At 37.9% G+C, this 15,658-nt stretch overlaps 1 protein-coding gene and 1 long non-coding RNA gene across 3 annotated transcripts in view; both read right to left on the bottom strand.

Annotated features, from left to right (window-relative positions):
- Positions 1-2,375, bottom strand: part of LOC100663640 (ABC-type organic anion transporter ABCA8) — a 117,355-nt gene extending 114,980 nt beyond the window's left edge. Inside the window, exon 1 of the mRNA XM_010596996.3 lies at positions 2,266-2,375. The gene's annotated coding sequence lies outside the window, so the exon portion shown is untranslated. The remainder of the gene's footprint in view (positions 1-2,265) is intronic.
- Positions 2,376-5,727: 3,352 nt separating this feature from the next.
- On the bottom strand, positions 5,728-15,297 carry LOC111752616 (uncharacterized). Of its 2 annotated transcripts, XR_002787508.2 has the most exons (4): positions 15,023-15,297; positions 14,645-14,818; positions 12,652-12,769; positions 5,728-6,466 (listed from the first exon to the last, which is right to left on the bottom strand). It is a non-coding gene; the product is annotated as an uncharacterized LOC111752616 (long non-coding RNA). The 2 variants fall into 2 exon arrangements; XR_002787507.2 differs by having other exon boundaries at positions 14,645-15,297.
- Positions 15,298-15,658: the final 361 nt, after the last annotated feature.

Genomic DNA, 15,658 nt, shown 5'->3' with positions numbered 1-15,658 from the left:
AAATTAAGTGGAACAAAGAAACTGACAACACACACAAAAATACACCGAAATGACAGCTGTAAACTCATACTTATCAATAATGACACTGAATGTAATTGGACTAAATGCACCAATAAAGAGACAGAGAGAGGCAGAATGGATAAAAAAAAAAAAAAAAAAAAAAGATCTGTCTATATGCTGCCTACAAGTGACACACCTTAGACTCAAAGACACAAACAAACTAAAACTCAAAGGATGGAAAAAAATATATCAAGTAAACAATAATCAAAAAAGAGCAGGAATGGCAATATTAATCTCTGACAAAATAGACTTTAAAGCAAATCCACCACAAAGGATAAGGAAGGACACTATACAATGATTAAAGGGTCAATACACACCAGGAGGACATAATCATAATAAATACTTATGCACTCAATGACAGGGCTCTAAAATACATAAAACAAACTCTAACAGCACTGAAAAGAGAAATAGACAGTTCCACAATAATAGTAGGAGACTTCAGCAACCACTTTTGATGAAAGACAGAACATGCAGAAAGAAGCTCAATAAAAACATGGAAGATCTAAATTGATTTCACAGTCATATACAGAACACTCCGACAAACAGCAGCCAAGCGTAGTTTCTTTTCCAGTGCACATGGAACATTCTCCAGAATAGACCACATATTAGGCCACAAAGCAAGCCTTAACAGAGTCCAAAATATTGAAATATTACAAATCATCTTTTCTGACCATAAAGCCATAAAAGTAGAAATCCATAACAAAAAGCAAGGAAAAAAAAATCAAATACATGGAAACTAAACAACAGCTTGCTCAAAAACTACTGAGTTATAGAAGAAATCAAGGACAGAATGCAGAAATTCACAGAATCAAATGAGAATGGAAACACATCCTACCAGAACCTTTGGGACAAAGCAAAAGCAGTGCTCAGAGATCAACTTATAGCAATAAATGCACACATCAAAAAAGAAGAAAGGGCCAAAATCAAAATACTAACCCTACGACTCGACCAAATAGAGAGACAGCAGCAAAAGGAGCCATGGGCACCAGAAGAAAGGACATAATAAACATTAGAGAAGAAATAAATGAAATAGAGAATAGAAAAACAATTGAAAAAGTTAACAAGACCAAAAGCTGGTTCTTTGAAAAGATCAACAAATTGATAAAGCATTTGGAAATCTACTTAGTGCTTCCTTAAAAAGCTAGAAATAGACGTACCATACGATCCAGCAATCCCACTCCTTGGAATATATCCTAGAGAAATAAGAGCTGTCACACGAATAGATACATGCACACCCATGTTCGTTGCAGCACTGTTCACAGTAGCAAAAAGATGGAAACAACTTAGCAAAAAGATGGAAACAACTTAGGTGCCCATTAACAGACAAATGGATAAACAAATTATGGTATATTCACACAATGAATACCATGAAACGATAACAATGATGAATCTGCTAAACTTGTCACAACATGGATGAATCTGGAAGGCATTATGCTGAGTGAAATTAGTCAGTCACAAAAGGACAAATATTGTATGAGACCACTATTACAAGAACCCAAGAAAAGGTTTAAACACAGAAGGAAACATTCTTTGATGGTTACAAGGGTGGGAAGGGAGAGAGAGGGTAACTCAATAACTAGAGAGTAGATAAGAATTATCTTAGGTTAAGGGAAGGACAACACACAATACGGGGGAATTCAGCACAACCATACTAAACCAAAAGCCAAGAAGTTTCCTGACCACAACCAAACACTTTGAGGGACAGAGTAGCAGGGGTGGGCGTCTGGGAACCATGGTTTCAAGGGACATCTAGGTCAAATGGCATAACAAAGTTTATTAAGAAAATGTTCTGCATCCCACTTTGGTGAATGGCATCTGGGGTCTTAAAAGCTTGCAAGCTGCCATCTCAGATGCACCAATTGGTCCCAACCCACCTAGGGCACAGGAGAATGAAGAATACCAAAGACAAAAGGAAAATATTTGCCCAAGAGACAAAATGGTCACATAAAACAGAGACTCCATCAGCCTGAGACCAGAAAAACTAGATGGTGCCCTGCTACCACGAATGACCGCCGTGACAGGGAACACAGCGGATAGAGTCCCTGACAGAGCACGAGAAAACTGTGGTGCAGGACTCAAATTCACATAAAAAAAGACCAGACTTGACGGCCTGACTGAGACTAGGGGAACCCCAGAACTAAATCCATTCCCGAAGCCAACTCTTCAGACAAACATTAGACTGGACTATAAAACATAAAATAATACCAGTGAAGAGCGTGCTTCTTAGTTCAAGAAGACACAGGAGACTGTACGGGCACCTCCTGTCCAGAGGCAAGATGAGCAGGCAGAAAAGGATAGGAGCTGGTTGAATAGACGTGGGAAACCTGGGGTGGAAAGAGGGAGTGTGCTGTCACATTATAGGGATGGCAACTAGGGTCACATAACAATATATGTGTAAATTTTTGTAGGAGAAACTAACTTGAGCTGTAAACTTTCACCTAAAGCAGAAAAATAAAAAAGAAAGCAGAAGTCAGCAAAGCAGACTCGTCCTACGCCCATTGTTCAAGATCTCAGAAGTTCCACATGACATTAGTCAGTTCCTTCGTGAAGAGTATTGAAGTCAATCATGTTAATTAAATGCCGAGGCTGTGGTTTCAATGGCTTATTTTACAGGAAGATTACGGTTTCAGCGTAGATAAACCTATGTTCCTATTCATAGGAAAAAACTAATTTCTTTTGAAAAGAAACAGATAAGGTCATTCTCAATGCCATACAAGAGATAGCATCAGGTTCTGAGAGTACAGAATTCTGCCCAAGGACTCTGAAGCTCTGATTAACACCCTGAGCCAAAAGTGGAAACACTACTGTGACCAATCTTTTGTGACACAGAAAGAGACATTTCTTATTTCTTATTGTGTTTTCTTCTTTAGGAAAAAATGTGTTACTTCCTGTCTACATATTCCTTGCATAGGCAGCTGACAATAATGCCTGGCTTCTGTAAACGACAAGTAAATCATACGAGAGAATGATTTTTAGAATATAGATATAGATACAGTTTGTTTAGAAATTAACTTAGTCTGTTCTTAGAACTTCCACTGTTCTCTTACTAGCTATCTTGAGTCATTCTTGCCCTGATTTCTGTAACCTCGTTATTGCCCAATAGTGCTTTCGAAACCCCAGCATTTTCCTTGCACCTACATGGAAACATAGCAAGAAATAAATTGTCTTGATTCCAATAATGTTTAAAATGTTCTTAAAAACTCATCAAAACTTTAGATTTTATATAAAATCTCATTATTTTATAATTCAATATTTTATTCCCAAATAATATTTATATACATATATATTTTTTATATTTAAGAATATACTGTTGGTTTAAAAAAGGGAGATTAGAAGACCTGCTTTCTCGGCTCCCAGCTAAGTTCCCTGGTTCATAGAAGGGATGAATCTCTCTTTTTTTTTTTTTTTTTAAAGGATGTAACTTAAGTAAGGAAAACAGTATAACAAAAGTGATCCTCTCCTTTGGCTTTTTAGATGTTAATCATTTACCTGATTACATCTTCTGCATCAGAACATTTTGAGGCCAATCATTCAGTGGACAGGAGGAGTGATTCAGGATTTTAAACACAGATGCCACAAGCTCTTTAAAAGCCAGAAACTCTTACAGCTTCTTAAAGAAGAAATGGAAAAGCCATTGAAGCATTATATGAGGTAGGTTATTGCATTCCCTTGGCTAAAGAAACTCACAAAATAGCTGGGAATCTAGTAAAGCTTTGGAGAGCTGACATTGTCAAATGCCTGGTATATGAAAAGACAGTAGTAAAAGGAATCAGAATGGTGCTACTTTCTAGCATCACAGCAATTCCTCAAATAACTCAGTGCTTAGGGGACACTGAGCGGTGATGATATAATCTGGGAATGGATAACGGTGATGGCTGGACAACTTGATGAACATAATTAATGTCACTGAACTGTATATGGGAAGGCTGTTAAAATGTTTAACGTTTTGCTACATATATATTACCCACAATAAAAAAGGGAAAAAAGTTGGAGCTGCAACCCTGAAGATTGAGTTGATATTTCATCTGCAGAATCAAACTTTTGCCTTTCAAGTAGACAAATCTACACCTGAAGCAGGCCTTGCTATTTGACTTATATTTGTCTAGCACCAGGAGTCATCGCACCCAATCTGTTTTTTATAAGGAGAATGCCTGGCAACAGACCCAAGTGTTGCTGAAAATTTCAAAGCGCTGAATAACTGTTTTGAACCTCAAGGCTTAACCTGGATCAATCGTGTTAACATTTGCACTGATGGTTCAAAAGAAATGGGGAGAAAACTGCTGGTGCCTTTGTACAAATCGAGGCAGCAATGTCAAGCTCTACCAGTAACTGGTGAATTCTTCCCCACCATGTGTTTGCAGGAGAACAAAACAAAACATTTGTTTCATTAAAAAATGTTCTCGATGAAGCAGTAAAAAGGAACCATTTTATTAAAGCTCAGCCCTGGAACACACGCCTTTTTAATACCCTGAATGACAAAACAGAGCACAGGCTAAAGAATAATAGTTGCTTGTCTGCTGGGAAAGGACTTGTGCGATTGAGTTGTGAGCTGACATGAATGCTTTGTAAACATCGCTCCATTTTTATTTCAAAGAACAACTGACAGACAAACTCTGGTTATTCAGGCTTGGGTATTTGGCCTGAATTTTCTCAAAAATAAGTGAAATGAATTTCCACTTCCAGGAAAACAACTGATCATATCTGTTGCTCTGATAAAATTAGAGATTTCAAGCAAAAATTAAAAATCTTGAAATTCCAGGATTTGGAGCCATTAGTGCCAATGTAAACACGACTGATCCAGGTTAAACCATGAGACTCAAAAGGGTTGAACCATCATTACAGGGTTGACGGTTTCCTAAAGCTTAAAGACTTTTCTGGTGAGATTGGTGATGATATTAACAGACGTAATTTTTTTATACTGAGTGAAATACATATCAGCCTTTAGGAGATCTGCATAACTCAGGGAACCAGTACTTTCCAAATGACCTGTTAAGGAAGTAGCACTTGTCTAGTTTTGGCATAGTATTGTTAAAAACCATAAGACTTTGATAATTAAAGAAATCAACTATTTATTAAGAGTGAGAGAGAGAGAGAGAAAGAGATTGACATTTGCAAACAGCAGTCAGTTCTAGAAAAACTGCTGAGACTATCACAAAGTGGTTTTTTGCTTATATGCCATTTAAATCTTGTGACATACAGCTGGTTCTTTGAAGGCTATACAGCAGTGCAGGAGAACAAGTCACAGGGACCTAGGGATACAGGCCTTGGGGAAAAGAAACTTTTAGGCTACACATCTATTATCTGTGACCTTGAACTCAGCACAGTCCTTAGGAAAACAAGAAGGTGCATTCTTGAGCGATTAATGAGGTTGGTTTGCAGGGGTATAGTTAATGATAAGACACTCAGAAGTCTTGCATTGTTGTCCAGGCTTCTGGGGAGTTATTTAATTTTAACAGTATCAAAGAAAAATATCCACAATTATCTAAAAACGGAGGCTATTAACATACTCCTGTCTTTCCAACTTACTCTATATGAGGCTGGATTTTCCTCATATATTTCAATCAAAATAACACATTGCAACAGAATGAATACAGAAGACATAAGAATGTGCTTATTTTCTATTAAGCCAGACATAAATATTTTTGGGAAAATATAAAATGATTTTTCTCCCCACTAATTTTTTTTTTTTTAAATAAAGTTGCTTTATGGAAAATGTTATTTATGTTAACAGGCAATGGGATTGTTATTTTCATTTTTAATTTAATAATAAGTGCATATTTTAAACATTTCTTGGTTTTACGTCCAATACGGTAAATATTGAAAGATTTAGCCCGTATAAACCAAAGGCCGTTATAGCCTTCAACAATATTTAAGAGTATAAATGGACCCTAGACCAAAAGGCTTTAGATCTGCTGAAACAAAGCAACACGTCACCATTTCAGAAACAGATTGGTAGGCAGTTTATTTCAACTGACAGAATTTTCTGTTATTGGTAAAATAATTACTTTGCAAATTTTACTTCCTCAAGGTTTGGGCAGTCAAGGCTTGTGCTGTGCTTACTGTTTCCATCTGAACATTCTCCTTCCGGTTCTTCTGGATCTTGACACATGCTGCTGCTGCTTGGGGAAATTCTAAAATCGAAGCAATCCGTTACTAATTGACTTCTGGCTGTCAATGTGGCTGCAAGATTATTTCATTCTCCAAGTCTTACACTTGAGTAGATTGGGCAATTAATAGTTCATTATCATTTCTATCTTTCATCGGCAAACCCTTACCTTTTAACAGTATCTTGCTTCTGCTTGAAGTACTACTGAATTAAGCAATCATTGTTTCTTGCCTTTCTTTCGTTCTTCTTACTATACAGGCGACATTTTTCAATCTTTATGGGCAACTGTATATCCAAAGTCTGGCAAAGAAATTTTATATCACGGCTTATGAGATAATATAATGACTCTGGGAACCATAGCTTTACCCCCAAAATGTGTGCAATATGAAAAATTTTATGGAAATGATGGGCTAGAATATTTGAATCAGGACAGTCACAGAAAATTCTAGCTAGATAATTGAGCCTTCCACTAAGCACAGCCATATATGTTTGGAATACATGTCCGATTGACTCTTTCTCTTCCATTCTAGCTCAGTTCTGCATACCCAGAATATTAGTCACTTTATTCTCTCTCCCCTCACCTCTTTCTTCATACTTATCTCAGATGATTTCTTAACGGTCTGATTTCATGTTGGTGGAGTCCCTGGGTGGTGTAAATGGTTGACATACACATCTGCTAACTGAAAGGTTGGAGCTCACCCAGAGACACCTCAAAGAAAGGTGTGCCAATCTACTTCTGAAAAATTAGTCACTGAAAACCCTCTGGAGCACAGTTCTACTCTGACACAAATGGGGTTGTCAGGAGTCAGAGTTGAATTGATGGCAACTGGTGGTTCGTGTTGGCACTCTCCCACCCAACAATCTGTAAAAGTTGAAGATGATGTGGATGTGGTAATAAGGACAGCAACTATCCCAGTTTGTCTAGAACACAGGGGTTTCCCGTTATGTGGGGCTTTTGGGGCTAAAGCCAAGAAAGTCTCAGACAGACCGAGATAGCTGTTTACCTTAGGGATGATGGAGGCACAGGGAACTAAAAGGCTTCCAGTTGTGTTCTTGTATCTTGTATAAAAAGCCTCTGATTTCAAGACCCTTTGATACCTGACCCAGTTTTCCTTTCTATTACAATCAGATAGAAATTGTTCACGATCCACCTCTGGACTTCTCATTCCCCCAGCAAAATATCACATTTATTACTGTTGTTGGCCTGTTGCTCATTTCAGCATTCCTTCCTGGAACCTCAGTATTCCTCCAACAGCCAGTTATGCAAATTGATTGTTGTTCAGATTGAACCTGATCCAGGTAACATTCCCCAGTGCTCCACTGCATGACTATCAGACAGGATCCTTCATTTTCAATGTTTCATGTGTGACAGTACTGTTTCCTCCACTGAACTGAATGCCTGAAGCTCCAAAACCAAACCAAACCCGTTTCCATCGAGTCAATTCCGGTGCGTAGTGACCCTATAGGATGGAGAAAAACTGTCCCATAGAGCTTCCAAGGCTGCAATCTTTATGGAAGCAGGCTGCCACATCTTTCTCCTGCAGAGAAGCTGGTGGGTTTGAACCACCAACCTTTCAGTAAGCAGCCAAATGTAACCACTGTGCCACCAGGGCTCCATGGTAAAGTCAGGTACCCTATTTCTGTTTCTGTATATTGTCACATGCCTTGTATTTCATTACATCCTAGCGAGTGAGATATCCTTGCTAATTGATTGGTTTTTGCTTTATACAATATGATTAACTATTTAATATGTAACACAATACTAAATCAATTTGACTTCTCTAAACCTAAAGAGTGGATCATTTCTCATTGCTTTCTTTCTAAACTTTCAATCCAGACAGCGAAGAATAAAAAGGAAGATGATAAAAGGAAGGAAAGACTAGGGATAAAGAGAGACATTCACAATTAGAGACACTAAAAGATAATCGTTTTAACATCAAAGGTGAATTAGAAAACTTTGGTCTTTGTATATTTGGCAAAATCATTACAAATTGAAAATAATCAATTTGCTAATCACAAAGCAATCAAATTCAGTTCTACTCCTTTTAAGAGAAACATTGAGAGTATATTTATATTATATAAAAGTAATTTATATTATATTAAACTCCGTACTATATTCATGCTTGTTGTTGTTGTTAGGTGCTGTCCAGTCAGTTCCAACTCATAGCAACCCTATGCACAACAGAACAAAACACTGCCTGGTCCTGTGCCATCCTTAAAATTGTTGTTACGCTTGAGCTCACTGCTGCAGCCACTGTGTCAATCCACTTCGTTGAAGGTCTCTCTCTTTTCCTCTGACGCTGTACTTTGTCAAGCATGATGTCCTTCTCCAGGGACTGATTCCTCCTGACAACATGTCCAAAGTATGTAAGACACGGTCTCGCCATCCTTGCTTCTAAGGAGCATTCTGGTTATACTTCTTCGAAGGCAGATTTGTTCATTCTTTTGGCAGTCCATGGTATATTCAATAATTTTCACCAACACCACAATTCAAAGGCATCAATTCTTCTTCGGTCTTCCTTATTTATTGTCCAGCTTTCACACGCATATGATGTGATTGAAAATACCATGGCTTGAGTCAGGCGCACCTTAGTCTTCAAGGTGACATCCCTGCTTTTCAACACGTTAAAGAGGTCCTTTGCAGCAGATTTACCCAGTGCAATGTGTCTTTTGATTTCTTGACTGCTGCTTCCATGGGTGTTGATTGTGGATCCAAGTAAAATGAGATCCTTGACAGCTTAATATTTTCTCCTTTATCATGATGTTGCTCATTGGTCCAGTTGTGAGGACTTTTGTTTTCTTTATGTTGAGGTGCAAGCCATGCTGCAGGCTGTGGTCTTTGATCTTCATTAGTAAGTGCTTCGAGTCCTTTTCACTTTCAGCAAGCAAGGTTGTGTCATCTGCATAACGCAGGTTGTTAATGAGTCTTCCTCCAATCCTGATGCCCCGTTCTTCTTCATATAGTCCAGCTTCTCAGATTATTTTCCCAGTATACAGATTGAATAGGTATGGTGAAAGGATACAACCTTGATGCACATCTTTCCTGACTTTAAGCCAATCAGTATCCCCTTGATACTGCCTCTTGATCTATGTAAAGGTTTCTCATGAGCACAATTAAGTGTTCTGGAATTCCCATTCTTCAAAATGTTATCCATAACTTGTTATGATTCACACAGTCGAATGCCTTCGCACAGTCAATAAAACACAGGTAAACATCCTTCTGGTATTCTCTGCTTTCAGCAAGGATCCATCTGATATCACCAATGATATCCCTGGTTCCACGGCCTCTTCTGAAACCAGCCTGAATTTCTGGCAGTTCCCTGTCGATATACTGCTGCAGCCATTTTTTGAATGATCTTCAGCAAAATTTTGCTTGCGTGTAATATTAATGATATTGTTCTATAATTTCCACATTCGGTTGGATCACCTTTCTTGGGAATAGGCATAAATATGGATCTCTTCCAATCAGTTGGCCAGAAAGCTGTCTCCCATATTTCTTGGCATAGATGAGTGAGTACCTCCAAAGCTACATCCATTTGTTGAAACATCTCAATTGATATTCCGTCAGTTCCTGGAGCCTTGTTTTTCACCAATGCCTTCAGAGTAGCTTGGACTTCTTCCTTCAGTACCATCAGTTCCTGATTATATGCTACCTCTTGAAATGGTTGAACGCTGACTAATTTTTTTTGGCATAATGACTCTGGATATTCCTTCCACCTTCTTTTGATGCTTCCTGGGTCGTTGGTTTAATATTTTCCCCATGGATATTATCCTATCACTGACAGCATTGTATTTCAAGATAGATTTTGAAATGTTCTTTTTGACAATGAATGCAACACCATTCCTCTTCAAGTTGTCATTCCCAGCATAATAGACTATATGATTGTCTGATTCAAAATGGCCAACACCAGTCCATATCAGCTCACTGATGGCTAGGATATCGATGTTTATACATTCCATTTCATTTTTGACAATTTCTGATTTTCCCAGATTCGTACTTCCTACATTCCAGGCTCTGATTATTAATGGACATTTGCGTCTATTTCTTCTCATTTTGAGTCGTGCCACATCAGCAAAAGAAGGTCCCGAAAGCTTTACTCCATCCACTTCATTAAGGTCGACTCTACTTTGAGGAAGCAGCTCTTCCCCAGTTGTCTTTTGAGTGCCTTCCAACCTGGGGGGCTCATCTTCCAGCACTATATCGGACAATGTTCCGCTGCTATTCATAAGGTTTTCACTGGCTAATGCTTTTCAGAAGTAGACTGCTGGGTCCTTCTTCCTAGTCTGTCTTAGTCTGGAAGCTCAGCTGAAACCTGTCCTCCATGGGTGACCCTGCTGGTATCTGAACACTGGTGGCATAGCTTCCAGGATCACAGCAACACACAAGGCCCCACAGTATGACAAACTGACAGACAGGTGGGGGAAAGTGAATATTCATGCTTAGGTGATATCATTATTCTAAGAATTAAGCATTCTTCTTTGAATCTGGGAACGGATATTATCTTGTCAGCTGATCTTTGTAAAAATTGGTTCTACTTTTAGAGACACTGTATTTGTGTGGCATGCAAGTGCAACAAACACCTGAATTAAACTTTCAAAGTATATTCAAAGAAGCATCATTCTTGAATACAGTTAAAATATTTCTCCCAATGCAATAATATTTAAATAAGAGTGCAGCTTTATTATCAGGAACACCAGGAATGTACTTTCATTCTGTGATTCTTTAGGAAATATTTAGTCATCTAGTGCTGCTATAACAGAAATACCACAAGCGGATGGATTTAACAAAGAGAAATTTGTTTTCTTACAGTCTAGTAGGCTAGAAGTCCAAATTCAAGGCGTTAGCTTCAGAGGAAGGCTTTCTCTCTCTGTCGGCTCCAGAGGAAGGTCCTTGTCATCCATCTTCCCTTAGTCTGGGAGCATCTCAGAGCAGGAACCTCAGGTCCAAAGGATGCTCTCTGCTCCTGGTGCTGCTTTCTTGGTGGTATGAGGTCCCCCAACTCTCTGCTTGCTTCCCTTTCCTTTTATCTCTTAAGAGATAGAAGGTGGTGCAGTCTACACCCCAGGGAAACTCGCTTTACATTGGATCAGGGATGTGACCTGGTAAGGGTGTTACAATCCCATCCTAATCCTCTTTAACATAAAATCACAACCACAAAATGGAGGACAACCACAGAATACTGGGAATCATGGCCTAACCAAGTCGATGCACACATTTTTGGGGCGACATAATTTAATCCATGACAGGAGGGCTGTCATAATATTCTTTAATCTACTCAAGGAAAGACAACAGACAAATGCAAGGTTATCTGATTCATGAATTTGATCTAAATGAATGTGATTTGGCCCACTGAACAGCCCTGCTACCATGCTCCCTGATTTCTCCATGTCCATCAAACAAGTACCAATTCTGAAACGGATGGTGAGGGGCTGTCTTCCTTCCTCCCAAGGTCTATGAACCACTGTGCTTTTATTTGAAACAATGGAATTTAGCAATTAATGATCACCTGGTAAGACAATCCTGGGGTCTTCCTAGCACAATCCAAACAGTGAGGGAAATAGGGCTTATCCTCAGCGCACAGAGCTTCTCCTTCCTGTGCCTATTGCTCCTCTCCATAGTACTCCTTCCCTTCTCTCTCCTTTCAGTAGATGCCTAAGACCATCACGCTGCCTTCCTATATCAGTTCTCGGACAATGACAGGACCCACTCTGTCATTCAAAAGTTGGTGCTCTTATGAGAAATTCATGGAAATTTACTGTAAATGTGTACTTCTCTGCAGAGTCCATGGGTGGTCCAAATGGTTAAGTGCTCAGCTACTAACTGAAAGGTTGGCAGTTCAAGTTCACCCAGAGGGCACCTTGGGAGAAAGGCCTGGTGATCTGCTTCTATAAGGTCATAGCCATGAAAACCCTATGGAGTACAGTTCTACTTTGCAACACAAGGCATTGCCATGAATTATGATTAACTCAATGATAACTGGTTTGTTCTTTTTGGTACTTCCCTTAGGAGAGGGTCTATAGCTTTTATTAGATTCTCCAATATTTCCATGACCCAGGAAACTGACTAAAGGAAAAAATGCTGATAATTTTCAAGTAGGTTTGCCTCCTTTCTTTTTATAGAGGTCAGCTAGGAAAATTAGAATTCATTCCTATTGGGTACCACTCTATTAGCCTGGATTCCCAAAGATCTGGGGAGAATTTTCTATCTGCTATTAAGACTGAGCATACCCAATGGCTTCATTAGTGCAAACACTGTTCTATGTCCCATTATCCACTAGCCATTGCATCACAGAAAGAGCGACCAAGGCAATGTTTGGACTTGCAGGTTAGTAGGAGCATGGTCCCTGCTCTGAGAGGAATCTTCATATTACCATCAAGAATTCTAAGTCTTCATTTTGTGGGATACATGTTCTCTAACTCAGGATAGAATTCTCCTAACTGATCTCATATTCCAAGATACTTGGACAAATGGCAGCATTTCTTACCTCCAAATGTAATAATGTACACCAATCAATGTGGCAGGCAGAATTATGAAACTGACAGGAAACACTGCTATTTATCTATAGCAATTAATCATCAAAGGAACGTGGAAATCAAGGTGATCTAAAAGAAAAATACAAATGCCCTTGTTAGTCACTTTCTGAAATTCAATATATTTTTCAAATTAGAGATAACTAATCAGGGAGATACTCTGACTTTCAATTTTAGTTTTATAAACCAAGACCACTAACATTTCCTCCTAGAAATTTTTTTGGCTTGACTATGACAAATGAGACAAAGCTGAATAAATCTAGCATCTGATATATTGACTAAAATTTTTAAATTCTATTTAAATTACAGAAGAATGAAAAAAAAGGCATTTCCTTTGGGGCTAAAAACAAATAGGATATAGGCAATAATCAAAGAGAAAAGAGCTTTGAAGTTGAGCTGAAACGGAAATACTTTTTCTTAGGTACACGAATAGGTGAAATACAAACATGTAACGCATCTCCAGGTGACACAGGTACAATTAATCCAAGATTCACGGACTGAATTCAGAGATAAGATAGAGAGTTATTGGAACATCTTTAGCCCTCCTACTTTCTCTTCTAAACCAGTGAAGTGCTTTCCAGAAGCTTCTGCACTTCCCTTTATTTCAAACCATGATTTTCATGGCTGTCAGAGTAGTCTTCGTAAAAGTGCATCTGTGATCATGTTTCTCTTCCCAAAGCTTTCGTGGTTACCCACATCTTGTAGAATAAATGAGTGAGTACACCATTTAAAGCCATCCATGGTTCCCAACTTTACTTCAGTCTTACCTAGGACCATGCCCATTCTGTATCTTTCACTCCATCCATGTCCATACCAGGCTATCACCAGTTACTAGAGTAAGCCTAGACTTTTTCCCTTTCTGGGTTTTTGTTCATCCATTATTTTCTGTTTGTACCATCCTTCTTCTCTAGCTATTGAAATTCCAATCATCTTCAGAAAACACCTTAGTTCTACTCTTTCCAGAAATGATCTCTCTCTTTTTGGGGTTTCAGTCCTTTTTATTACTCAATTGTATAATAGACTTTTAAAGCTGGATGATCTAGCTCAGTAGATAATCTTGTCTGTATCACCTTGTTGGAGTGTCTGTTTGCTTATCTATTTTTCCTCTGTGAGCTCTTTGAGAGCTGAAGGTACATTTTACATCTTTTCTCCAGCATCAGTCTCAATTTATGACAAATAGGGGAAGTCAACAAATATTTTTTTTTAGTGATGCTTTCTTTGGGGCATTCCTTAGAATAGATGCACAGAAATTGCACATAATTTTCCCTCTTAATTTTAGAGGAAAGAAGTATGGTTTTTCAAAAGAACTCTGAAAAGGGAAGTTGGGGATTTAGTTTCTGCTTCTTGCTTTTGTTAATAACATTCGTAATCTTGTGCAAAACTCTGGAGTCCTTTGGGTCTCAATTACTTTTTCCCTAAACAGAAGATCAACATGAGCTCTAAGTTTCCCTATGGGTTGGAATCGACTCGATGGCAATGGGTTTGGTTTGGTTTGGTTTTTTATAAGCAATTTGGCTACTTTAAAACAAAGAGTAAGATGGGATAGAGAAGGAAGACTATAGAATTAGGAAAGCATATACCCACAATTACACAACGAACCCCTTGAAAGTTACCCCGAAAAATGATATAGAAGCAAAAGGATCAAATGCAACTATTTTTTCTCCCCTTGCAAAGAATGAATGCAATCACATGTCAAGAAGGTCAGTGATGTGGCACAGTCAATAGCACACAGGATCTGAAATCAATGAGAATGTTGAGAATAGTGAACAACCAAAATCTAAGAACCCATTTAGAATCCAAAGTCTTGTCATATAGCAGGATTTTATCATTCTTTTATTTATGATACTTTAAATGTCAGTGAACATATTTGTATTGCATTATATATTAATGTCAAATTTTCTCATTAAACCACCTAATGATATTTGTTCTATGAAAAGTGACGTTTACCTGAACAAAGCGATCTCCACTTATAAATATATTCCCTTGTAGGTTTAACATATAATCCATTAAATACACGAATGAAAGCATCCAGCAATAGATTGGAACTTCAACCAGTGTCTGCCCAAACCAGTAAGCAGAAGGGTAGAGGCCTGACATTCATAGTTGGGAGTGAGCTTTGTTCTGCCAAGAAAGTACAAGAGATTTAAAGAGGGATTACAATTTTCTTTAAGAAAATATAATGTGTTTAAGAAAATAGTCAAATAAAATCTTCACTATTAATAATGTGTCTTATCTATAAATACTATCCAGACTAAGGCATATGGGTAGTTCCAAAAAATAATTTATCCAAATTTAACTGTTTCAATGAATGAAACAACTACTCACCACCTTCCTGACATACAGGGAAGATTGCAGGACAATCAAGGCATTGATACTGCAATGAGCCTAGCAGTGACTGAGATGGGCTAAAAGGGATAATTTTCCCATGTAACAAGCACCTCACTTCCCATGACAGAATGACTTCATTTTGACTCATATGGAGGAAACTGGTTTTTGCTCCTACATAAAGTTGCTTTTTCTTTTCAATTTGGATAAAAGTTAATGGCTACACACAATTATCAGACTAGAATTGTATTGCATGAAGCTTTGGAATGGCTTTATAAATGCCCATATAGGGAACAACTAGTATGATGATATAAATTGATATAGCAACCAATATGTATATTATTTTTATTTTCTAACTAAATTCTTTATTAAATTTTATATTTAAAACTGTTTACCAAGTAATATAAATTATAAAACAGATCATTATCTTATTCTAAGAATTTTAAAACATTTTTCTTTTATAAATTTTAATTTATCTAATTTTTGATAGGCTCTGGTTAGCTAAATTAGATCCTGTCTGTGCTATAATTTTACCTAGGGAACCACATCAAACTCTTCTAGGAACTTCTCTGAAATTGTCTTCAGGTGATCCAGTAACCATTCACGTATGTGTATGTAGGGAGGGTTGGGGAGACA

The sequence above is a fragment of the Loxodonta africana genome, chromosome 18, assembly GCF_030014295.1.
Source record: "Loxodonta africana isolate mLoxAfr1 chromosome 18, mLoxAfr1.hap2, whole genome shotgun sequence".
Lineage (NCBI taxonomy): Eukaryota > Metazoa > Chordata > Mammalia > Proboscidea > Elephantidae > Loxodonta > Loxodonta africana.
This window is presented reverse-complemented; position numbering and strand designations above follow the sequence as displayed.